We start from the raw sequence: 25,717 nt of genomic DNA, 5'->3' as shown, positions 1-25,717 counted from the left end.
TTGGGCTGAGTATCTCAATATACATGTTTATCAATTTGCTTAAAATTTACTCGAAGATTAATTGAATTTTTAAGAAGATATTTTGATTATCCTTATAATGATTGTGAATCCATAATATTAATAACTCATTTTCAAGTTCTCAAGTTACTCTGTTAGTATCTGTACTGAAACAGTGATAACCCTTCTTGGTGATTTTCATCTAGCTTTTTTCTGTTCTGGCTAATATTGTCATTGCTATTGATGAAGTTCAGTTATCTATAAGTTCTGTGTTTCTTACATTCTCTTGATCTAACATCATAGTCAATGATGAATATGCAGAAACTATTTTAAGCCATGTTTTATTGTCATGTTTTTTTAACGTAGGAGTACTGTTATTTATTCAGTCATTGATTAAGCTGATTGAACTGGGCATAAACTCCACATTACTTTAAAAAATGTTTTAATTGGATATCCATGAGACAGACCATTACAAAGTGTTCACAATTAGGTTTCAGTCATAAAATGATCCAGCACCCGTCCCTCCACCAGTGTACATTTCTCTGCACCAATGTCCCCCATTTCCCCACCACCATCCCCTAATACCCCACCCCCTACCCCCAGTCTCCCTCTATGGGAGGCACTTTCTTTCTTGCTCTCTCTCTCCTTTTTCTTTTATGCATTATGGTTTCCAATACAGGTGCTAAGAAGTCATAGTGTTTTTTCAGGGCATTCAGTATTTTTATCGGGGCAGTAAAGTTGGAGTAGCTTTTCAGTTGGGTGGCAGCTTTGGGGTGTGGATGTGACTGCCAAGGCTTCCAAAGTACAAGGAGGTGGGGGGGGGAGGTAGCCCATCCCAACCCCGAGAAAGCCTGGATATTTCAGTCACAAAACCCGTATAGCAGAATTTTCAACAGATTATAACTTGATGAGGTCCGTCCTGAGATGGAGTTATGCCAGGGGTATGGTTGCGATATTGAATTGTAGAAGCAAGCAGCTGCCAGGGTTCTGTTTGTGTGGGCACAGGTAAACCCGCCCCCCACTCCAACTTACCCCAGTCTGTTCAGCCATGTGCAGGTCAAAGATTAACTGTGGATTTTGATCTCTGACTTATCTATGGGTCTCTGAAATAAGGCCAATAAATGAGCTTGTATAGATGAGTCGGAGGTGGTTTGTGGGCATGGCTCCCATATACCTAACTTTTGGTCATTTAATTTCTTGGTAAGCTTTGTCCCAAATTGTTGGCGGCTGGACAAAGGCACAGTGGCAATTTTTGGGTGTCAGGAAATCTGAAGGCAACATCAGGCTGCTAATGTACTCACCCTGCAGGTACAGGTGACCTGTTGGAGGCACCATACCCCTGTGTTTTAAGCAATGTTTTTTTTTTTTTTTCCCTGCTCTCATGTTTATTTGTACAAACAGCACAGGACCCTACTGGAGACAGTCCAGAGATCGCACCAGTCCTTTCATGCTCACACTGACAGGAGCCTCTTAGGGAGCCTTGGCAGGGCTCCCTTTGGCACCTTTGGCAGCTTGAGTTGGTGCTGGAGCTGCAGCCGTCTGGGTCTTACTCTAGGGCTTGACTTTAGCTTTCATCTGAGTCTTGGCTTTAGCCTTCATTTGAACCTTGGCTTTAACCTTGGTTGGATCCTTGGTTTCAACCTTGGTTTTTGGCCAGCAATGCCTGAGACCCTTGGCAATGTGGGCACGAGCTTTTTTCCCAAGCCTAGGGTGAGCAATATGCGCAAGTCGACTGAGCTTGCAACTGTTCTTCTTTGTGATCATGGGCCTGGCGGGCTTCACAAGGGCCTTGATGGCCTTGGCATGGGCACTTATGGCCTTGGCATTGTTGGCCCACATCTTCTTCAGGCCCTTCTTGTTGTGCTTCTTGGCAAAATGCTTCTTAGGAATTTGGAGTCAACCCCTTTAACTCATATCAGACTAACTAACAGACTCATATCTCTGTGACCAAGAATTCTTTTTATTTTTTTGGCTTTTTGGGTCACACCCGGTGATACACAGGGATTACTCCTGGCTTTGCACTCAGGAATCACTCCTGGCTGTGCTCAGGGGACCATATGGGATGCTGGGAATCGAACCTGGGTTGCCCGCCTGCAAGGCAAATGCCCTACCTGCTGTGCTATCACTCCAGCCCCCCCCCCCCCCCCCCCCGAGATTTCTTAATGCCATTTCTGTGCCATCTTCAAGACTGCTTGTGAGTGGTGTGGTTCTTGGACTTGGCCATGTCTGCACCACTATGGCAGTTCCCCGAGTGCTGGAACCAGAAGAGAGGTTAAATAATGTTTTTAGATATTGTTTTAAAATATTGTTTTACAACTTGGACAAAATCTTCATTATCAGTAACTTAATCAACATCGGATTATATTATAAGAATCTTTTTTCCAACTATTTTAAACTCTATTTTAAAATCTTTTTCCAAATATTTTAAAATCTGAAAACTCTACCCTGATTAGTCTTGGACATCCACGTAATTAAAACAGCAGTTATGATGGTCTAAGGCCAATAGTTCCAAAGAAGAAATGTGAAGTATTTATTATATAATTAAAAGTATATATAATAAAATATTTATATGTAATAAAAATTTAAAAAATTTAAATTAATTTAAATTTAAAGTAAACTGTTCAATTACTAACCATATAGAAATAATAAATGTTATTATATGACCAATATAAATTGATTCATGCACATATTACAAGGTGCTGGAGGCAGTTGGTGGGTGTAATGCCTACATACTGGAAGATGGGGGATCTGGGTGGTGGAAGCCCAGTCCCAATCCAAGCAGGCTTGGAGATCTACTCCCTGGGTCCCGCACACCTGGTTCCTTTGCCGGTTCCTTCATGCATGAGGCTTGTCCAAACGTGTGGAGAGTGATCTTAAGCATGACTGTGGCTGGAACCGGAGGTCTTCAGCTGCCGGAGCTCTGCTCAGGGTGGGGAGGGAAACTCAACCCACCCTCCTCCAAGGGGCCCCGATGAGGACAGCCAGGCGAGGAGGCAGGAGACTCTGCACTGTTCTCTTCTGGGAGCAGGGTTTTATAGTCTCTGGGTCTTGGCCGTTGATGGGATTACATGGCGCCAGGGGCAGTTGGTGGGTGTAACGCCTACATACTGGAAGATGGGGGATCTGAGCGGAGGAGGCCCCAGTCCCAATCCGAGCAGGCTTGGAGAACTATGCCCTGGGTCCTGCACACCTGGGTTCCTCTGCCAGTTTCGTCTGAACGTGTGGAGAGTGGTCTTAAGCAAAAGTATCCTACCCACACAGCAGAGTCTGGCAAACTCCCTGTGGAGTATTCAATATGCCAAAAACCAGTAACGATGATGGGTCTCATTCTCCTGACCCTGAAAGAGTCTCGAATGTGTCACTTTTTAAAATCTCAGGACTAGGACAAAGGAGATGTTACTAGATGTTAAGGCAATCGATGAACAACAGGATGACTGCGATACAGTCACAAATAATATGCAGAGAATACTAACTTGATTCTGCTGTATGTATAATGCTTTCAAAAAGAAAAAGCAATTATAAAAAAGACTCCATTCTCAAAGTGTTTCTAAGGATATCAGGGATTTTCTCACCGGGGCCCCTTGGAGGGGGGCGGGTTGAGTTTCTCTCCTAGCCCTGAGCAGAGCCCCAGCAGCTGAAGACCTCTGGAACCAGCCACAGCCATGTTTAAGACCACTCTCCACATGTTTGGATGAGCCTCATGCATGAAGGAACTGGCAGAGGAACCCAGATGTGAGGGACCAGGGCTGAGGCATTACACCCACCAACTGCCCCCGGCATGTGTTATCCCATCAATGGCCAAGACCTGGAGACTATGAAACCCAGCTCCTGGGGGGATGGCGGGTGGGAGGGATACTGGGACTGGTGGTAGTGGAGAATGGGCACTGGTGGAGGGATGAGTATTTGATCATTGTATAACTGAAACCCAAGCACAAAAATCTGTAAGTCTACAACTGTACCTCATGGTGTTTCTCTAATAAAAATTTAAGGAAAAAAAAAAACCAGCTCCTGGAAGCGCACTTGTGGCCACACGACCTCTTATTACCTAATTCTTACTCTTAGAGAACCCAGCAGGCTATCAAGAGTATCTTGCCTGCACTGCAGAGTCTGGCAAACTCCCCATGGCGTATTCAATATGCCAAAACCCAGTAACAATGATGGTTCTCATTCCTCTGACCCTGAAAGAGCCTCAAATGTGGCACTTTCTAAAACCTCAGTGCTAGGACGAAGGAGATGTTACTGGTGCCTGCTCGAGGAAATCGATGAACAATGGTATGACAGTGATACAGTGATCAGGGATTTCACTGAGAGCCATTCCCTGATAAAGGTTATTTATTCTAGTCTGTGTGGCATGACATTATTTCAGTCAGGAGGAAAGAGAGTTGGAAAAATATGACTATTAAGTAGAGAAGAACAAAGTCAGAGTAAAATTCTTAGAAAAAAACGCAAATGAATACTTTTACCTAGCAGGAGTAAATGTTTCTGGCCCAGAAATTGGTGATGGTCTCATTATCCCTGGTATGAATGATAAAGTTTCCTGCTGTACCATGACAATGAGTTGATCAACTTATGAGGGATAATGTTTGTGAGCTGACTTGGTGCTTGGAGTACTATACTGACCTTCCACAGTAAACATGATCTTAAGTATTGAAATATTGCACAAATTTCTTTCACAGCAAATCTAAATATTTGTAGAATATGATTCTATGAAATTTACTTGCATCATACATAATAACACCATCCAATAATGGAATGACAATATTTTCTGAAGTCATCATAAACTAGTTCTCAGAACCATAACATCTACAGCAATTTTGGAAGCCTATTTTTAAGCAGGCTATTATTAACATTAACATACAAACACACAATGAAAAATTATTTGAAGGAAAGATAAAAATAAAGCACTCATAGATTATCCAGTACTGATAATGTCAGCACTGTATTATTGCCTTTTTCTCGGGAGACTATCTCTATTATGTCTGACTTGTAAACAGCAATCAATTCTTTATTAAATTATTTCAGATTCCAGCTGCTTCTTTTAACCTATTTTTTTGTGTTGTTGCTGTTCTTTTGGGTCAGATCCAGCAGTGCTTAGGGCCTACATTCATTGTGCTGGAGATAGAACCTGGGGCTCCCCTATGCAAAGCCTGTCGTGGAGCCATTTGATCACTTTCCCTTATTTCAATCTTTATATTTTTATTTTGTTTTCTGTGATCACAATTAGAAGTCTGATTTTTCATGATTTCTTCATATTTATTCCCTAGAAGATACAACATTATTAAACATTATTAAAGAGCCTAAATCTTTAATAATGTTTAAGGTTATTTCAAGAACAATTATCTTTTCTATGTATTTTATTCTTTTGTAGAGAAGCTTTGGAGAAAATGTTATCTTCACTATTCCTAGTAAACTTTCATCTTTGAAATTGAAGATTAGTCGTTCTGACTAAACGTCCAAAGTTTGGTCATGTTTCTTAGACGGTTGTCTAAAGCTTTCCCAGTTATTATTTCAAGGTATTATTTCTGTGTGCTCATACGTGTGTGTGTGTGTTTTGTGTGTTTGTACACGTGTGTGTCATGGAAAGATCAATCTTGATGGTTTATTGTGAGCACCTGAGGATGCTCTGCTGCTTAAACTGGTGCTTGGTGGCGGTGGGAGGACGGGGAAGAGAGGAGGAGAGGGGGAAGGTTAGGGAGATGGGTGCCATCTAGGGACACGTGTGGTGATGCTTCGAACTTCTAGCAATGATGGTGGAACCATGTTGTGATAGATACTGAACTAGGTTAATAATTATTATGTATTATGTGATGTAAATTATAACCTGTGTCATATAAATTTATGTATGTACAAGTTTGTGTGGTCTATGTATGCGAATATACAATGAATGTGGTACTCCATACCCCCTAATAAAACATTTCAAGAATGAGTGTTTAAGTTTGCAAAGGGTTTTCAAAAATGCACCAGTGAGCAATAATATAATAGAAGAGGAAAAAAAACCCAAATATTTGCTGAAAATGTGATCAGGACAATATAGAATGAAACTGTTTAGGGTCATTTAGATTGGGTCCATGGAGTACATGGGCAAAAATAAAATAGGAAACAGTCACAAATATACATATACATTACATATATATAAATATATATATATATATTTGCTTTTTTTCAACTTTTTTTGGCTTTTTTTTGGAGTCACACCCAGCAATGCACAGGGCTTACTCCTGGTTCTGTGCTCAGGAATTAATCCTGGCAGTGCTCAGGGGACCATATAGGATGCTGAGAATCGAACCTGGATATGCTGCATGCAAGGCAAACGACCTATCCGCTGTGCTATCGCTCCAGTCCCTATATTTACTTTTTGGGTCACACTCTGAGATGCACAGAGGTCACTCCTGGCTCTGCACTCAGGAATTACCCCTGGAGGTGCTCAGGGCACCATAAGGGATGCTGGGAATCAAACCCGGGTCTGCCGCATGCAAGGCAAACGCTCTACCCGCTGTGCTGTTGCTCCAGCTCCATAACTTATATTTTAAGGGTGCCTCCCTGTAGCTATGTAAATACATTAGCATCTCATCTTCAAGTACCAATTGTATACTGAGCTCACTAACTTTTTTACTGTCTATGTCAACAATGAACTCACCTGTTGGAAACCCAGAGAATGATGGGTGAGTATTGTACTGAATAAATGGCTTTAAGGTAGTCTCAAAGGTGATCATAAAGTTATTTTTTGATACAACAATGGTTCATTTTTATTTTTAAAATTTAATATTGTAAATTAAATGATTGAACAAAACCATACAACCTATCAACAAATATAAAGATAAAAATAATATAATTATTTCAATAGATGCAGAGAAAGCTTTTGGAAAGATTTATTACCCCTTTGTGATTGAAAAACACCTCTCAACAAAAGAGGGATATAAAAAAAGTGCTTCAAGTTAGTAAGGGTATGATATAAAAAACCCATATGCAATGTCATGCAGAATGAAATAAAACTGAAATCCTTCCCTCAGACTGAGAAATAAGCTAGGAAATCCATTTTTCCCACTACTATTCAATGTTGTTTTGGAAGTCCTTGCCAAGGAAGTTTAGTGAAGAGAAGTCAAAAGAGAAGTCAAATTGAGAAGAAGCAAAACTCTCACTATTCATAGATTACAGATTGTGATGAAAAGAGAAATAGAGAAATTTATGTTCAAGGGAAAATAAGGGCTTCTCCAGATGGGGAGAAAAGCCCTGAATGGCTTTTGGGGAAGGTTATGTAAAACTCTCAATTTTTTTAGCCTGGGGTTCTCTGCAGACATGAAAGCTGTATGGATATATCACAGGTAAGATCCTTTCATTTTCTCATCATGACCATTGTATTATTTATTTTGTAACTCCTTTTCTGACAGGGTTCACCTCTGTATGGTGTCTCAGTGCACCTAACTCCAAAGAGTTCAGGATTTGCATTTCAAAGGGACATATACCTTGGGTTACTCAGGACTACGTAATTTCATCTTAAGTTTTGTCATTTTTTAAAAACCTCCTATTGGCCTGCAATGTCTGTTGAAATGAAAAGGGACATATGAAATTAATTACCCAGAAGACTGAAGAGATAGTTGTCATATATAATTTCCCCTCCCTACACCAAGAGTAATTCTTGAGTGCAGAGCCAGGTGTAAGCCCTGAGTACCACTGTTGTGGCCCCCAACCAAAACCAAAACAAACAAAACACCAAAAGAAATAAAAAGGAATGATTTACCAAGTAACATTGTACTCTATTCAGGAATCATTCCTGGTAGTGCTCTGTGAACCCCATGGTATGCCTGGGATCGAACTTGTAAAGCAAGTGCCTTACCTGCTGTATTATCCCAGACCCCAACAAATTAGACCTTTAAATTAAAAGAGTTATAAAAAATTTTTTCCTTGACTGGAAACTAAAGAAATTCATTATAAGGCTACTTTATAAGAAATGTTGAATAGGGTTTGTCAAACCAAAATAAAAGGACAGTAATAAACATAACCTGCTTTCTGAATTTTCTAAGAGGCCCACTTACAAGCTTTATTTTGTCAAACCAAAATAAAAGGACAGTAATAAACATAACCTTCTTTCTGAATTTTCTAAGAGCCCCACTTACAAGCTAAGTGAGAGTGTTGTACATTCAACAGAGGGAAAATTACAGAGAGTAATATTAGACAAAATGGCCATGCTTCAATATTTTTCTCATAGCAGTAGTCATTGTGCTGTCCTGAATTTATGCCTGTTCAACACATGAAATTTCTTTTCACAATTTACCTTCAAATGTCATCATTCTAGACATCTAATCATCTCACTAGATGCACAGAATCTGGTAAACGGCACTATAACTTTACGGGGAATGTATGGCAAAAACCAGTTATAAATTTATCTATGTGACCTGCAACTGACCATGGAAGATCATTAATTGTGCACTCAACATGATCAATAACAGAAGAGTAGAACAGGGGGAGGTCATACAGCAGCCCAGGGTCTTTTGCACGCAGCAGATCAGGTTCAATCCCTGGCACTACATACAGATCTGAGCCCTCCCAGGAGTGATCCCTGAGTGCACAACTGTGAGCATAAGCTGAGTATGGCTTCAAATCCTAAGTTAATAAGTCAGATAGATTAATATTTGGATTGTGTTTCAACAGTGGAATATACTCACTTAGCTTCAAGGTTAAAAAAATATTTTATTCTCTTGAAAGAGCAGAAGTCATTGTTCTGTATTGAATTTGTAAAATCAAGGAAAGCTCCCTCTACACTCTACCTTTCAGTATCGTCATACTAAAGATCCAGTCAGTTCACTAGATATATAAAGACCAGCAAGACATCACAGATTAACTAGAAATTTTAAGGAAGTGTATAACTTGCTTCCTGCAAATTTTCTGAGGCCTAATTGCAATCCTGGGTAGATAGTTGTCAGAAAGGACATAAAATAATATTGGAATTATCTATCAGCAGAGGAATATACTCTTCATCTAACTTCTCCACAGGAAAATTTTTTTCAAGAAGCTCTATAATCACTGGATTTTCTTAAATTTGGGATTGGTCCTCTCAACAGATACTGAAACTTTACGTCTGTAATCTCACTTTCAGTGTTGTTTTAGAATTCTGCTCATCCATTAATGTGCAAACCCTGAAATAGAAGGATAGATTTTCTGGTAATGTAAGGGATGTTTATAACATCTTTTCTACAAAGTTATTTTCTATCAGGAAGCCTGCTTGCAAACCAGGGAAAGGCTATGATCAAATTGGTGGCATGAGCTCCAATTTGATCATGTCACACTCCTATACTTGTATAGACATTTCTAGTGGTTGCAAGTAATATTTTGATCAGTTCCATTGTTTTTGCTGTCTCTCTATAGAGTTAGATTATTTATCTATTACCTATTATCATTTTTTTCCTAAATAGAAATCACTAGATTAAGTTTAAATGCAGCATTAAAAGCTGGTACATAATACAAAATTTCTCTCCTAAAACATTGTGCCAAACTGCTGGGAAGAGGTAAGCCTAATCGTTTCATATCATTTTCAGCCATTGAGTATTAACTTAAGCAATTTATCAATTTTGTAAAAATTTTCTATTTTAATTTTGAAATTTTGTAAGATCCCATTTGTCTCTACCAACATAAACATATCAATGAAGAAGAGATCTTGTCTTGCCTTTATTTTACTTATTATAAAACCTTTATAATATTTTGTGCTTCTTTCCCTGTGATGTGTATAATCGTTTGCACAACGTTTTTAAGTCAAAATCACTAGCTGATTACCTAAAAATAAATAATCAGTCAGAATTAGTTGGTATTCATAGTAGAAACAATCAGAATATTTCCTGTGAATCATCAAAATCTTCCATCCTTCAAGGAAAAGATGAAACAGAAATTGCTAAAGGAACATAAAGCTTAGTACTTTTAAGGTTCTATAATTAGGTATGGTTATGCTTCCCGCAGATCTTCTTTCTCTTCCTCTTGTTCTCTTGTTCTTGTTCTTCTTATTGTTCTTCTTCTTCCTCTTCTTCCTCCTCCTCCTCCTTCTTATTCTTCGTCGTCATTGCCGTCCTCATCGACATCTTCTTCTGCTATGTGCAGCTGTGCTCAATGATTACACCTGGCTGGGTGCTCATTCTAGGTGGGGCTCAGGGAATTGATCCCATGAGAGCAGTGTGCAGGGCAAGAACCCTACCTTCTACACTATCTCTTTGGTTTCACAACTGGTTTTGCATGTGCCAGACTAAATGGAGTTCATAATGACCCCCAAAATAGCAGCATAAGTAATAAATATGACAGTCATTGAGTTTTCTTTTGTCTTTTCTATATTGTAATTAAGAATACAATTTTATAACCTGTAATGTGAAGGAATAGGCAAAAAAACCAAAAACCAAACCAAACAACCCTCCATCCCCCCCAAAAAAGGTGAAGGAATAGGGAAACTTTCCTTTAGTGTGTTTTGGAGTACCTTGTCTGCCACATACACAAAAGCATTTGTATCAACACAGACACGTATCAAATTTGTAAATTTGAGAAGCAGGTTATAATATTAAAGAGCTACTAATGGTTTAAGCCCAGTCTATATTTACTTACTCATTCATTTAATTATTTTTGTTAATTATTTGCAATACTGTATTTCCCTTCTTGTTCCCTGCTTTCTGGAGGTACTTATATGAGTTTCCTAGATCCTATTGAATTTCACAATCTGTACAAATGGATCGGGACCACCGTCTCCTTCGTGCAAAATTCTACTTCACAGAGCGGGGAGAAAGGGCTGCAAAGTTCAAAAAGAGAACTCACAGAATGACCACCAACTGGGAACTCTTTGGGACTATTGCGGCAACATAGGAAGATGCCATTGTTGACAACATTGACGGGGAATACGATCGACTGGTTCAGCACCTCCATGAATGTGCGAGGAACGCCAAGAGAGAGATAGCCACAAAAAATCGCCTATCTTCGAAAACTCTTGAGCTAATTCGCCAGCATGGATTGGCGCATGCCTCAGGCAACCGCAAGCTAACGTCCGAGCTCGCAAAGCAGTGCAGAGATGCGATCAAGGAAGACTTCAAAGAGAGAAGAGCAGAAGTACTGGTAGATGCGGCAGAAGCCGGGAAAAGTATTCGTAACGCCCGCCTGTCCTTTGCCAACCACAAGACCAAGATTACTGCCCTCCGACGTCCTGATGGATCCATCACATCCTCCAGAATGGCAATGGAGAAGATTATCCATGACTTCTACTCAAATCTCTTCGATAGCCATGTCCACTTGCTGACATACCAAATTCCACAGGATGGATATGTCGTTCCCAACATTCTCCCTTCTGAAATCCGACACGCCATTTCGTCGGTAAAGAAACAAACAGCACCCGGTCCAGACAAGGTCAGACCTGAACACCTGAAGAACCTGCCGTCAGTATTCATCAATACACTGGCTCGGCTCTTCACTCGCTACCTGTCTGAATGCAAGGTTCCATCCCAATGGAAAACCAGCAGGACCGTACTACTGTTAAGAAGGGAGACATCCATGACATTGGCAACTATCGCCCGATCTGCCTATTGTCTGTCAACTACAAGTTGTTCACTCGAGTCATCCTAAATAGGATTGGCAGAACACTAGATGAAGGACAACCATGCGAGCAAGCCGGGTTCTGCAAAGGATTCAGCACCATCGACCATATCCACACGATAACCAAGCTCATTGAGGTTTCTCGGGAGTTCAAGATGCCGCTCTGTTTAACATTCATTGATTTAAAGAAGGCCTTTGATTGTGTTGAGACGGAAGCGGTCACTGAAACCCTAGCCAATCAGGGCATTCAAGCCCAATACATCAAGATCCTCCGTGAGCTGTATTGTGGATTCACTACCAGGATCTCACCATTCTACAAAGAAGTGATCGTTGATGTCAAGAGAGGGGTGCGGCAGGGTGATACCATTTCACCGAAACTCTTCAGTGCCACCCTCGAGAACATCATGCAACGACTGGAATGGGAAGGAATGGGAGTGAAGATAGATGGTCGGCAACTACACCACCTTCGCTTTGCTGATGACATTGTTTTAATAACACCAAACATCAGCCAAGCGGCACAAATGCTGACCGACTTTGACCGTGAGTGTGGAAAGGTAGGACTACAGCTGAATCTTACGAAGACAATGTTTATGAGAAACAGCCTTGTTCCTGACGCCCCATTCGCTCTCAATGGAACGACCATCTCCGAATGCAACAGCTATGTGTACCTAGGTCGAGAGGTCAACATGACAAATGACCTGGCACCCGAGCTGCGCAGGAGGAAGAGAGCGGCTTGGAACGCCTTCAAGAACATCGAAGAAATAGCTAAGAGGACGAAGAACCTCCAGCTCCAGGCACATCTCTTTGATTCCACTGTTCTTCCTCCATTAACATATGCCTCAGAGACCTGGGCCCTACGCAAACAAGATGAGAACGCTATTCAGATCTCCCAAAGAAGAATAGAAAGAGCTATGCTTGGAATATCACGTTTCACTCAAATGAGAGAAAGAATCCGGAGTTCTGACATCCGTCGATGATCAAGAATCAGGGATGCTGTCTCATTTGCCAAGGTGTCGAAAATCAGATGGGCTGGTCACGTAATGAGATTTAAAGACAACCGCTGGACTAGAGCTGTTACCGACTGGATTCCATGGGATGTCAAAAAACCGCGTGGCCGCCCACCTACCAGATGGTCAGACTTCTTCGTCAAGATCATGAACGATTGGTTTGAGGCCCTTCATGTTCCCAGAGCGAACAGATGCCATTAGGCTACACTAGCATGCGACAGGGACAAATGGAGATGTTACTGGCGCCCACTCGAGCAAATTGACGACTAACGGGAAGTTAAGTGCTTAAGTACAAATGGAGATAATCCTTTTGTAAAGAAGAGAATATGAATTAGTGTTAGAAAAATTCAATGTTTTGTACGAAGATAGATTTTACTTTTTTTCTTTTTTGTGGGGTCACACCCAGCGATGTATAGGGGTTACTCCTGGCTCATGCACTCAGGAATTACTCCTGGGGTGCTCGGGGATGCTGGGTATCGAACCCTGGTCGGCCATGTGCAAGGAAAACACCCTACCCGCTGTACTATCACTCCAGCCCCTCATTTTGTTTGTTTTGACGACAACTTTCCTCGGTGTGTGTGTGCCACCCCCAGAGGTCTTTATGTCATACTTTAGGCTCTGTGTTCAGTGCCCAACACCTGGTATTACTTGGAATATTGCATGCAGAGCCAGGGATCTAATCAGAGTTGGCTACATGTAAGATTAGCACCTTACCATCTCTCAGTTCCTGTGACTATTTATGACTATTTATAAGACCTATGTGAATTAATTTTAACCTTATAGTGAAGTCTAAATAATGATGTTTTCACTCAACCTTCACCAATTTACCCTAATCTTACCTTTGTATATATCTATAGAATTACTAAGGCTAGTAATTTGACATTAGCATAATACAGTGAACATAATAAAGATTGAGCTTTAACAATGGTAGAGTATTAATGATAATACTATCATTAATAGTATCTGCAAAGAGATGCAGCCACTTGTCTTCATGTTTAAGCATGAGAAAATGACATTTATTTGAAGGAGAAAAAGAATACTATCAATTCCTTAGTGTGTTGATATGGAGCCATTGTCTGTGTAAAAATCATGAATATATAGCATAAGAAATACACATTATATCAACCATCCATACATGAAAGCATAGTAACACAAGAAAACTAAATTCCAGGTGAATTACTCAGGCAAGAATGAGAATGATGAGCTAAAGAAGAAGATATGGGGTGAGTGAGAACTGGGGCTGAGTAGATGCTGGCTTATGGTTTATTGGGTTAATTATCATCCATTTACAGTTAAGATTTGATCCTGGAAAAGTGCTTATATGGGTCATGATGTAAAATTGCATTATAACTTCTTTTTCCTGGATTATGTATACTTCTGAAAATAATACATTTTTTTTCTTCTCTTTGCTGACTATCCCTATTTCAGGGGTAATATATGGCTCTCTTGAAAGCTTGATAAAGCTGGTTAGCTCTGACTAAAGGGATATGTGTGTGTACATAAATAAATAAAGTATATATAATGTTATGTGTATCTAGTTCTGGAACTCAACATGACGAATGACCTGACACCTGAGTTGCACAGGAGGAAGAGAGCAGCTTGGAACACCTTCAAGAGTGTTGAAGAAAGAGCTAAGAGGACGAAGAACCTCCGGTTCTGAGCACATATCTTTGATTTCACCGTTCTTCCTGCATTAACATACGTCTCAGAGACCTGGGCCCTACGAAAACAGGATAAGAACTCTATTCGGGTCTCCCAAAGAGGAATCGAAAGAGCTATGCTTGGAGTATCACGCTTCACTCAAGTGGGAGAAGGAATCCAGAGTTCCAACATCTATCAACAATTGAGAATCAGGTACACTGTCTTGTTTGCCAAGGTGTCGAAAATCAGATGGGCTGAACATGTAGTGTGATTTGGAGATGACCACTGGACTGGAGCCATTACCAACTAGATTCCAAGGGAAGTAAAAAGATTGGGTGGCCGCCCACCTATAAGATGGTCAGACTTCTTGTCAAGACCCTGAACGAACGGTTTGAGGCTCTTCATGTTCCTGGAGCGAGCAGATGCCATTGGGTTGCACTAGTATGCGACAGGAACGAATGGAGATGTTACTGGCAAATCAATGAGTAATGGAATGCAAGTGATCAAGTGATATATAATGAATAAAATCATCTGGCATGTTTTCAGCAGCAATATACCTTAAATTCAATTCATGTTGCAAAAAAGGCAAGATTTCATTTTCTTAAGACATGTCATTAGAAAAACCAGTTGCACAGTGGATAGGGTGTTTGTCTTGCATGTGGCCGACACAGCCAACCCAAGTTCAATTCCTCTGCCTCTCTCGAAGAGCCCTCAAGCTACCAAGAGTATCTCGCCTGCACGGCAAAGCCTGGCAAGCTTCCCGTGACGTATTTGATATGCCAAACACAGTAACAAGTCTCACAATGTTAGTGGACCCGCTTGAGCAAATTGATGAACAAGGGGAGGACAGTGACAGGGACAGTGACAGTGACTGACAGTGACTTTGATACGGAAAATGTTCCTAACTGCTCATTGAGAAACATCTAGTTCAGTGTAGACTCTGCTGGAGAGGAAAAGGGTATAGGAAATTGACAAAACTATGACAAACAGTATGACAATTGTTTTAAGTAGCCATATGAAACATGCCTCTTACACATATCCTTCCTTGCTGTGTTTTAGCCCATAGTTTGTTATGTAACCCCCCTACTTGAATCCTGCATACCTCTGAATCTATGAACACCTGGTATAAAGCTAAAAAGTGGTCATTAGAAGCCAGGTTAGGGAATTTTAACTTTACTCAATGATTGATATTGGCAGGCCATGCTAGAAACAAAATATAGAGAGCACATTAAAGTTAATGAGGTGAACACTCCTGAGGTTGGATTAATGTCCAAATTATGCATTGGCTATATTTGGCTCCTGTTTCTTTCTCTGGAATTGAGTATTATAATCTATGAAAAGTACAAACCAAATGAGATGTTCCAAGGGAACTCTTCTATCTCCAATACGCAACAATTTCACAATTTACTTCATGTAAAAATTACCATAAATTGAGAAGATATGAAAAAAATTGAATAAAGTGACAAAGCATTTCAATTTTATTTATTGGGGGATGAGGGGTGCTTGGGCCACAAAATATGTGTTGTAATGTACTCCCAGCTCCGTGCTCTGAGACTGGGGGTGCTTACTGCATGCAAGGCAAGCACCTTAACACCTGTAATATCTCTGGCACAAGTGCTTTTAAAAATCTTCAAAAATGTGGGGTATGGTGCCACCAGCAGGCCAATCTGTACCTGTGAGGAGAGTGCATCAGCAGCCTGATCTTGCCTTTGGACTTTCAGATACCCCAAAATTGCTGCTGTGCCTTTGGCCAGACCCCAAAACATTGGGGCAAAGTTTACCAAGAAAGCAAACGACCAAAAGTTAGGTATGTGGGAGACACACCCACAAACCACCTCGGGCTCAGCTATATAATTGGAGGCATGGCTTTTCTGGTTCCTGATCAAACTGCTTAACGGCCATGATCCCAGAGATCCAGAAACAAATCTCAAAACCCAGTGGCTTTTGGCAGAAATGCATCCAGACCCAACAGTAGGTTATTGGAGCTTGGCCATCCCAGGTGTGAATAGGTTTTGTGCCTTGGCCTGATCCCCCTGGTGGCCTGGGGGCCGCCATTCACCAGAGGCCACTGGACAGTCAGGTTTGGGCCCGCAGTGATGAGACACGTGGGGCCTCATGGGTTGGGGGTGGATCCGGCCCTTTTCTCCCCACCCCAATGAGACCCCAAGTCGCCTCCCATGAATGGCCTTTCTGGCTCCTGATCAAGCTGCTTAATGGCCATGATCCCAGAGACTCTGGAACAAATCTCGTAACCCAGCAGCTTTTGTCAGAAATCCCTCCAGATTTAAGTGCTAAAATTTTGGAATTTCAAAATCGCGCAACCCTTACTGTAGCCACACGACATCATATGTTATTCATAACCAGCAATAGAACACAAATTGTCTACTGTTGCCTTTTCAGCAGATCTGAGTGTTGGGGTAAAATCCCAAATAATAATGGTGAGTCTGGTGTCAAAATACTAAATGTGATCAAAGTAGAGAAAGAGTAATGTGGAAATCATCTGCCCCACAGGTAGGGGGGTAGGGGGACGGTGTGGGATGGTGGTGTATTGGGGTTTTTGGGCACTGGTGAAGGTACGGGTGCTTCATTGTATGACCAAGACTTAAACCTGAAAGCTTTGTAACTGCTCTCACGGTGATTCAATAAAAATTATAAAAAAAAAACTTCAAAGCTGTTATTTATAGTGTGGAATTTTTGTATTTGTTTATTAAACACTATCAAAAGCATTAGAGACAAGGTACACTGTTACTTGATTTCCCTTTTACTGAATTTTGTACTTTTGCAAAATTAAACTCTCACCAGTTAAAATAAGATTTAGTATAGAATTTCTAATCATTTCTCGTGTGCTATGCAGAGCACTAGGTGGCATTATTGTATTTTGGAGTTTTATTTTGAGACAAGTGAGACGTTGCATAAAAATAATAATTATTCCTAGTTGAACTCGTTTTGGAATTCTGTTTCTGATTATTTTAAAATGAAACAAGACCCTAATTTTTAAGCCCAAGGGAATTCAATTATTTCCCTTATATTTGATTATTATGTCTTCTTATGTTATTTTTATGTTATTTTCTCTGTATCTAAGTATAATAAAATAAAATTAAAACCTATTCTATTAAAGGAATTTGAAGTTTCCCTTATAATTTAAAATACACCCTGAAAATACTTTTAAAGTGGACAAATTTTTATTGCCCACGGAATGTGCCAAATCCCATATTTACCTTTTTAATGTAGTCTTGTTTTGAGAGAAAAAGTTGACACTATTCTCAAGAGATAGGATTATTTGTTTCACTGAAAGTATATAAACTGGGGAGGAAAAAGAAACCTCTCTGAGAGAAGACAATTTGCAAACAAGGAAAAATATTCAGGCCTTGATTTTTATATTGTGTGAATATCTGAACAGAAAAAGAGTGCTTTAGATATGGAATTTACTCTGGCTTGGCAAAAAAAAAAAAAAAAAGGAAAGAAAAGAAAAGTATGGACTCAATTCTTTCTCAGATTAATGAATTTAGGGAAAGCATTGCTTTTGAATTAACATTCTGAGACTGGAATTTTGTAAGTGCCGTTACAATGATATTGTATAAATCAGGGCAGGGATAAGGATGGATGATATGGTATTGATCTTATGTACTCACTTGTTAATGTCATGAAGTCCCATTAACCGAGAGCACATCCCTAGCCAGAGCCCCAGAGTGCCTTGAAAGGCTTTTCAAAATTGTGGTTACATCCTGGGCTCTATCTAATCCTTTCTAGCTTTGAGACAGGGTGCCAGCCTTTCAAAGTTTTGATTTAATTACATGTTAAATGAAGGTTAAATCTCATAATTGTTGTGAGTATTTAATAAAATGTGTCTTTGTAAATGTGTGGAACTTAGGTCACTGTAGCAGTTGTCCGTATTTTTCCTTTTTATAAAAAGATAAACCAAAAGTGACTCCAGAGCCATCCAACCAAATTACTGGTCAGGATAAGTACAGTTGTGTCAAAAATGATCACAGGCCTTAATAATAATAACTGTTATTTAATTTAATGAATATATATCTCATTTCCTCTGGGAGCGAGGGGTGCAGGGGTTAAGCTACATCCAACAATGTTCAGGGCTTTACCCTTGGCTCTATACTTAGAGATCATGGTTCCTGGTGGTGCTAAAGGAGAGAGACTACGGAAGCAAGAGGAAAAACAGGCAGGAATTCTGGCATTACCTGGAAACATCTTTGGTTTGCCATAATTGGGGGCCGAAGTTCTACTGACATCCAGAGGATAGAGATCAGAGGATAAAACTAGATCGCAAGTACAGGTGACACACCAAATAATCTTTGAACCCCAAATAGTGCAGTATTGGAATAAACCCTAAGGAAAAGTTTCCGTTCTAGGATTTTGGTTCCTGCTGTGTATGTGAAGATTATGAGGAAAGAACATCTGGACTTCATGGAAGTACTTCACTCTCTAGTGAACTGATATTTTCTTTTTCCATTTTTCCTTCCATGGCATATTTATGAAAAGCAACGTATTTAGGGCAAATCAATAAGTTACTAATTAAAAGAACTGTATACTATCATATAAGAAAAGTTTTATTTTGGAAATCTTTTCATAGTTGATGGCAAGTTTACTTTTGACAATAAAAAACCACCAATGTGATCTATTCAATCGAAAAGATTGGAATGTTGAGCAAATGGATTTCTTATCCTATGTAGCAGCTTCATTTTTACACAGTCAGGTAACAAGGCCCTGGCTTTTAGTGTGGTTTCAGCTAACACGTCATCATGACTTTTTTAAATTACCATTACAGTGTGTTAATTGATCCTTCCCATCACATTCAATTAATTTTGCTCTTCAAGACTCTTTGATGTATTCTCTTTCTCCAGTTTCTATCAACTTTTGGTTTGTGGTTGCTCTCATCTACATATCTTTGTTCATCTTATTAGTCACTATCCCAGCAGGTGAGGTCTTTTCTAGCAACTCAAAGACCCTTGTGCTGATGATATTCTTTGCTAGTTTATATTTGGATCCACTAAAAAACCAAAAAAAAAAAAACAAACAAAAAAAAACCACCCCAGTAATCATAGCTTTCTAGGGGATTTTCTTTCAAGGCTTAGGCTTTAGTGATTTTTTTTTTATATTCCTTTAATTTTTCTTTGTTGTTGTTGTTTTTTGATCCACACACAGCTATGTTGAGTGCATTGGTCTCAGGGATCACTTCCGGTGGTGGGGGGGGGGAGGGAGGCTGCTATGGGGACCACATGCGGTGCCTGGGATTGAAATCCGAATTATCCCGGGTTAGCACTTTAGATGCTATGCTAGTTCTCGCTCCCCATCCCCATGTTTAATTAGGGGTCCTGATCTACAAGATTGTTAATAATATGGTTATAGGAACACAATGTTCTAACCCAAAATGTTCCCACCATAAATTTTCATAACCCGTCCACAAGGAATCACAGGTTCTTTCATCCTCTCCCACTCCCCACATTCCACCTCCTTGAAAAATTAAGTTCAACATGTTTACTCTCATGAATATTGGCAATTATTTACAATACCTGTTGATGTTGTCCTTTGCTTTACCTTTCTTTTATAATATAATGTTTTTGAGTTATGAAGCAAATAGAGACATGCTCAAGTTTTTGGGCTGGAGCAAAGGTACAGTGGGTAGGGTTTTTGTCTTGCACAAGACTAAACTGGATCAATCCTCGGCATCCCTTGAGCACTGCCAGGAGAGTTCCTGAATGCAAAGCCAGGAGGAAACCCTGAGAATCATCAAGTGTGGTTCCCTAACCTAAAAAATTAAAAAAATACACTGAAATCAAAGTGAGGAAAGATTTTCAACCAATTCATCAATATCTTAGACTTTATAAAGCACTCACAAAACTCAATAGCAAAAATTCACTATTATTAGTAAAATGAAAATCAAAACAATGAGATAACATCTTCTGCCATTGAGAATGGCATATATAAAAAGTCTGGGAACAGCTAATGTTGGTGGGTTTGTAGTGAGAAAAAAAACCTTATTCAACTGATGGAAAAATACCATCTGGTTCAACGTTTATGGAAAGCAGTATGGATTTCTTTAACAAAAGAAAAAAAAGAGTAAGAACAGACTTCTGATGTGACCCAGTGATGTCAGTTCTTGGCATTTACCAACAGTACACTAAAGAGCACTAGTTTCAAAGGGTATATGTACAATTCTGCTCATTAGCCAAGTTATGAAAATAACCCAAATGCTGAACTATAAATGAATAAATCATGAATTTTTTACATATATATATATACACACACACACACAATGCAAATTATGGAACCATAAAAAAAAACTCATGCACTTTGCTGCTACATGGATGGGAGTATAATATTGAGTTGAGTGAAGTCTCTGATAAGAAAAAGGACAGATAGAAAATGATGTTTTTCAGATGTGGTATTCAATGTTACCTAGTAAAGGAGGAGCGAATGGCCAATATTAACAGAATTGGAGAGCTGTTCCACAGAACTGAGTTTACTGTCAGAATGTGCTGTTGATGCGAGGTCCCTCTGGAACTTCAGTGAAAGGAACAGGCATGTAGCTGGTAGGTGTGGTGGTGGAATATTATATGCATGAAACTATATGTATTAATTGTATCAAAAGCATTGGGTGAGTAGAGAATTTTAAGGATTTCTTAGTAATGATAGTGTGGTACTTACATTTAGCACCATAGGCTTCAAATTAAATAAAAATAATTTCTCCTTTAAAAACAAAACTTGAAATCATTCTTCCTTTCATAGAATCTTTTTAGAACAAATTTTCAGATAATTCTTAAATTTTATTTTAAAAAGAAAGGTTTAAAAATACTTCTGAAAATGGCTTTCATAAAAGTCTCATTTTGCATCTGATCAGTTAGTTAACATTCAAATTAAATAAGAACTGAATCTAAAGATAAATGATCCCTTTAAGAAAATAGTATACTATACATCTCCACTAATGACTTTTTTGCAGACTTATTCATTTTCTATAAGAGCAATTATTGAGCACCCACTTGTTTCAAGAAGTTTTGAATATACATAAATGCATAATTCTACAACATTTAAGAAATAAAGCCACATGCTGGAGCAGAGCATCACTATCATCAATGTCTGAGTTCTTGTGACACTTGTATTTTAATAGCAGACAGTAGATAACAAACAAGTAGGTAGATAAACAGCTACTTCAGCTTAGTTAGAATCAGCTTTTGAATAAAATTAAAAGGGATAGTAATCTGGAAGAGCAGGGAGACCTTTCTAGTTAGATTGTCAGGAATTGTACTGAGCTCCAATGGAGAAGAAGAAACAGTCATGTGGAGAGAGAAAAGGAGGGCACCATGCTCAAGGGACAGCCAGCAAGAAGCCCCAACGTCCAATAACAGCATTCTGATCATATCACAATAAGTTCATGCAGATCATGCAGGACATGTGAAAGTCACTTTTTCTAAGTGAAACATAAGGCTGCTGGAATGTAAAGTCTGATTAAGTAAACGATTTTGGGTGATTAATTGTAGAAATAAGGCTAGCAGTGATGCAGGCAGTGAGTGTGTGGTGTCAGACACAGGTGATAGTTCTGGAGTAGATTTTGGAGAAGAGTCAATGAGTTTTCTTTAGCAGTCTGTAGGGTGGAACAATGAAGGAAATTCAAAGAGCTTTTTAACAATGGTGATGCACTGACACTTCACCTGTCCTAGACAGTGGGAGCTGCCTTAATGAATGGCCATGTACTGGAATAGAGATCTTGTATAGAACCGCTTTCCTTGCATGTTCTCAATGTGGGTCTGATCCCTCGCACTACCCCACAGCCCCATCAGAAGTGATCTGAGGCCAGAGTCAGGAATCAGCCCTGAACACCACTGGGTGTGGCCACCAAAACAAAACAAACAGAAAAAAAGAACCCCTAAGAAACAAATATCCAGATAAACCCAGATAAAAAGTTGATTCCAAGGACAGAAGGAGCAGCTAGAAAGGTTAGAAAATGTCATCAAGATAAAGATTGTATTAAATATGGTCTAGATATTCATTAAATTTTCTTTGGTCAGAATACTGTTGAAAGGAAAAAGAATAGAAATGAGTAGGAAAATAATGTACTTTTTGGTGTTGGGCTGGAGCGATAGCACAGTGGGTAGGGCGTTCGCCTTATAAGCGGCCAACATGGCCGACCCGAGTTCGATTCCTCCGCCCCTCTCGGAGAGCCCGGCAAGCTACCGAGAGTATTCGATATGCCAAACACAGTAACAACAAAGTCTCCAATGGAGACGTTACCGGGCCCGCTCGAGCAAATCGATGATCAACGGGAGGGGTGTTGAGCAGCGACAGCAAGCAGAAAGGTCCATGTTCAGGTGTCTAAACAGGTGCGTAGGTGAAAGGGGACCATGCCTCTTCTAGAAGACCATACAAGTGGGACTTGAAACTGTTCCTGAGAATCTGTGCCAATACTGAGCCCCTCCCCCCACAGGTATGCCGGTGTTGGCAGGCGTGGCCTCCAGGATGATGGAAACTCTTGAGCCTGCCCCTTTCATAGTGCATTGGACCCATATCATAATCGGAATGATGAATACCATAGAGACACAATACTGCAAGCAGCAAGGTAAAACAATACTTCAAGCAAACAAGTTCTTCAGAAAGCTGGGGTAGCTATGTATCTGAAAACATTGATTTCAGGTTGAAAAAGGGACAACAAAGGATATTTTTTAATAATCAAGTGATATGGACATCAGGAAGAAATTATTCTTCTAAACATATAAGCACACAATAAGAGGCCATCAAAATACTTAAAACAACTGCTAATAGACTTCAACGAGGACATTGGTACCAATAGAATAGTAATTGGAGACTTCAACACTGTTTTATAATCTCATGATAGATCAATGAGCCTAAAAGTCACCAAGGAAGTACTAGCCCTGAGGGAAGAAATGGAAGAGAGAGGGCTAGTAGCTATGGTTAGGGTTGTTCATGCCCCCAAAACACCTTGTTCTCCATTGCAATAACTTACTGGGCCACAAAACATTCCTCAATAAAATCAGATAGACATTGTATCAACAATATTTTCAGACCATGATGTGCTGAAAATAGAAGCTAATCACAATCAGGAATGAAGAATCAAATCAAACAGTGGAAATTAAATAGATCATTGCTGAATAAATAGTGGGTTAGGGAGGAAATCAAAGGAGAAATCAAAAGATTCCTGGAAACAAATGAGAATGAGGACATGAGCTTCCAGAACTTGTGGAACAGAGTTAAAGCAGCGTTAAGAGGAAAGTTTATAGCTCTTCAAGTGTTTTTCAGAACAAAAGATAGGACCACAAATAAGATTTTAGAAAATTACCAAAAAAAATCCACAAACCAAGCAGGAGAAAATAAATAATAAAACTTAGAGCAGAAATTAACAATCTAGAATTCCCCCAAAACAATTCAAAAGATCTATGAAACCAAAAGCTGGGTCTTTGAAAAAAACATAAACAAGATTACTAAAACATTTGTAAGACACACAAAAAAGAGAGAGAACTATAATTAATAAACAGATCATAAATGAAAAGGAAGAAATCACAATAGAAACCACTAAATTCAAAAGATCATCAGAGATTATATTGAGAAGCTATATGCCATGAAATAAGAAAACCTAAAGGTAATGATAAATTTCTGGATTCTTATAACCTCCCAAGGCTGAACAAAGAAGATTTGGAATACCCAAATAGACCTATTGATGTCGGTGGACCCCATGGGTGGCTCACAAGAGTCAGGAGAAGAAAGACAGTCACTTTCTCCCGATTTGCCTCTGACACCTGGGACCCAGGATTACTGGGTTCTTGTCTTGCCCGCAGAAAAGAATTTCAGGAGTAGACAAGCAGTGAAGTAAAAAGATTTTATTTGGAGGAATTTTGAAGGGAAGGAGAAAGAGAAAAGTGGGAGAACTAGAGAGACAGAGTAACGTGCTCCGGAGAGAATGTGGGCTCCTTCAACAGCGCAGAGAGCTACCCACATCCCAGCATTAGATCACGATCACGATCATCCTGTTGTTCGTTGATTGCCTTGAGCAGGCCCCAGTAACGTCTATTCGTCCTAGCCCTGAGATTTCAAAAAATGCAATATTCAAGGCTCTTTTAGGATTAGGAGAATGATACCCATCATTGTTACTGGTATTTGGCATATTGGGTAGGCCACGGGGAGTTTGCCAGACTCTGCCGTGTGGGCAGGTAACATTTGGTAACCTGCCAGGTTGTCCACAGTATGAATGAGATAATAAGATGTTGCTTCCAGGAGCTGGGTTTTATAGTCTCTGGGTCTTGGCCATTGATGGGATTACACGGCGCTGGGGGTCATATGGTGGGTGTGACCCCTGCATACTGGAAGATGGAAGATCTGGGTGGAGGATGCTCAGCCCCAATTTGAGCAGGCTTGGAGATCTCAGTCCCAGGACCCAAATGCCTTTGTTCCTCTGCTGTTACATTCATGCGTGTGGAGAGTGGTCTCAGCATGGTGGTGGCTGTTTCTGGAGGTCTTCAGCTGCTGGATAGGAAAGCGTAAAAGTACACATATCAAGTGTACTTAGATAAGAAAGCGTAAAAGGAGAGAAGCAGTTTTGAGCGTCTGCCCTGCCCTCTGAACTCCTGACCGTGGCGCCCATCTCATCTTAAATCCAGGTCAGCACAGCTGCCGGCTCGTGACCCTGGGACCTCCATCTTTCCCTGCAGGACCTCAGGTGTCCCCCGAGATGCCTGAAGAGAAGCAGTTTTGAGCGTCTGCCCTGCCCTCTTCACTCCTGACCGCGGCGCCCATCTCATCCCAAACCCAGGGTTCTGTAGAGGCGTGGCCTCCTCAAAAGTGGGCGTGGCCTCAAAAGTGGGCGTGGCTTAATTTCCAGTGGGCCAACGCTGACGCGGCCGCAGGTTGTTTTCCCATACTAAGGAACCTAGTCCCCAAGGAATCTAGTTCCCAACCTACTCAGCAATATGAAGAAACAAAGAAAATCCCACCACAAGGGGAGAACAACGAAAACAATCTAGAACATTCCGTCAATACAGCTCACCTAAGGGACCTCTCTGACATAGAATTCAGATGTGAAGTCATCAAGATGTTCAATCAACTCAATGAAACAGTCAGACAGACAGCCAGTAACACCACAGAAAAAATCGACAAATTACGAGAAGAAATGAGAGCAGAAATGTCACGATTAAAAGATTCCATAGATGAAATGAGAAACTCAGTTTCTTCTCTTAAAAATAGAATGACCACAGCTGAAGAGAGAATCAGTGAGCTGGAAGATCAGCTGCAACAAGCCAACACGCAACAACAAACAGTGGCAAGGGACCTCAAAATGGCTCTACAGAGAATCAGAATCCTAGCAAATGATTCCAAGAGGAACAATATTAGAATCATGGGACTACCTGAACCTCAGGGAAACAATCCCAACGAAAAAAACACCGTCAAACAAATCATTGCTGAAAACTTCCCAGAGCTGCACAATGCAGCCATTCAGGTTCAAGGAGCCCGAAGGGTGCCAGCTAAAAGAGACCCCAACAAAAACACTCCAAGACATA

General features: G+C 40.1%; 1 pseudogene; it reads right to left on the bottom strand.

The window, feature by feature from the left end:
- Positions 1 to 18,835: 18,835 nt before the first annotated feature.
- Positions 18,836 to 19,118, bottom strand: LOC130037385 (transcription and mRNA export factor ENY2-like; annotated as a pseudogene).
- Positions 19,119 to 25,717: the final 6,599 nt, after the last annotated feature.

The sequence above is a fragment of the Sorex fumeus genome, unplaced genomic scaffold (assembly GCF_029834395.1).
Source record: "Sorex fumeus unplaced genomic scaffold, SorFum_2.1 ptg000006l, whole genome shotgun sequence".
Taxonomy (NCBI): Eukaryota; Metazoa; Chordata; class Mammalia; order Eulipotyphla; family Soricidae; genus Sorex; species Sorex fumeus.
The sequence above is the reverse complement of the archived record's forward strand: the minus strand, read 5'-3'. Positions and strand labels throughout refer to the sequence as shown.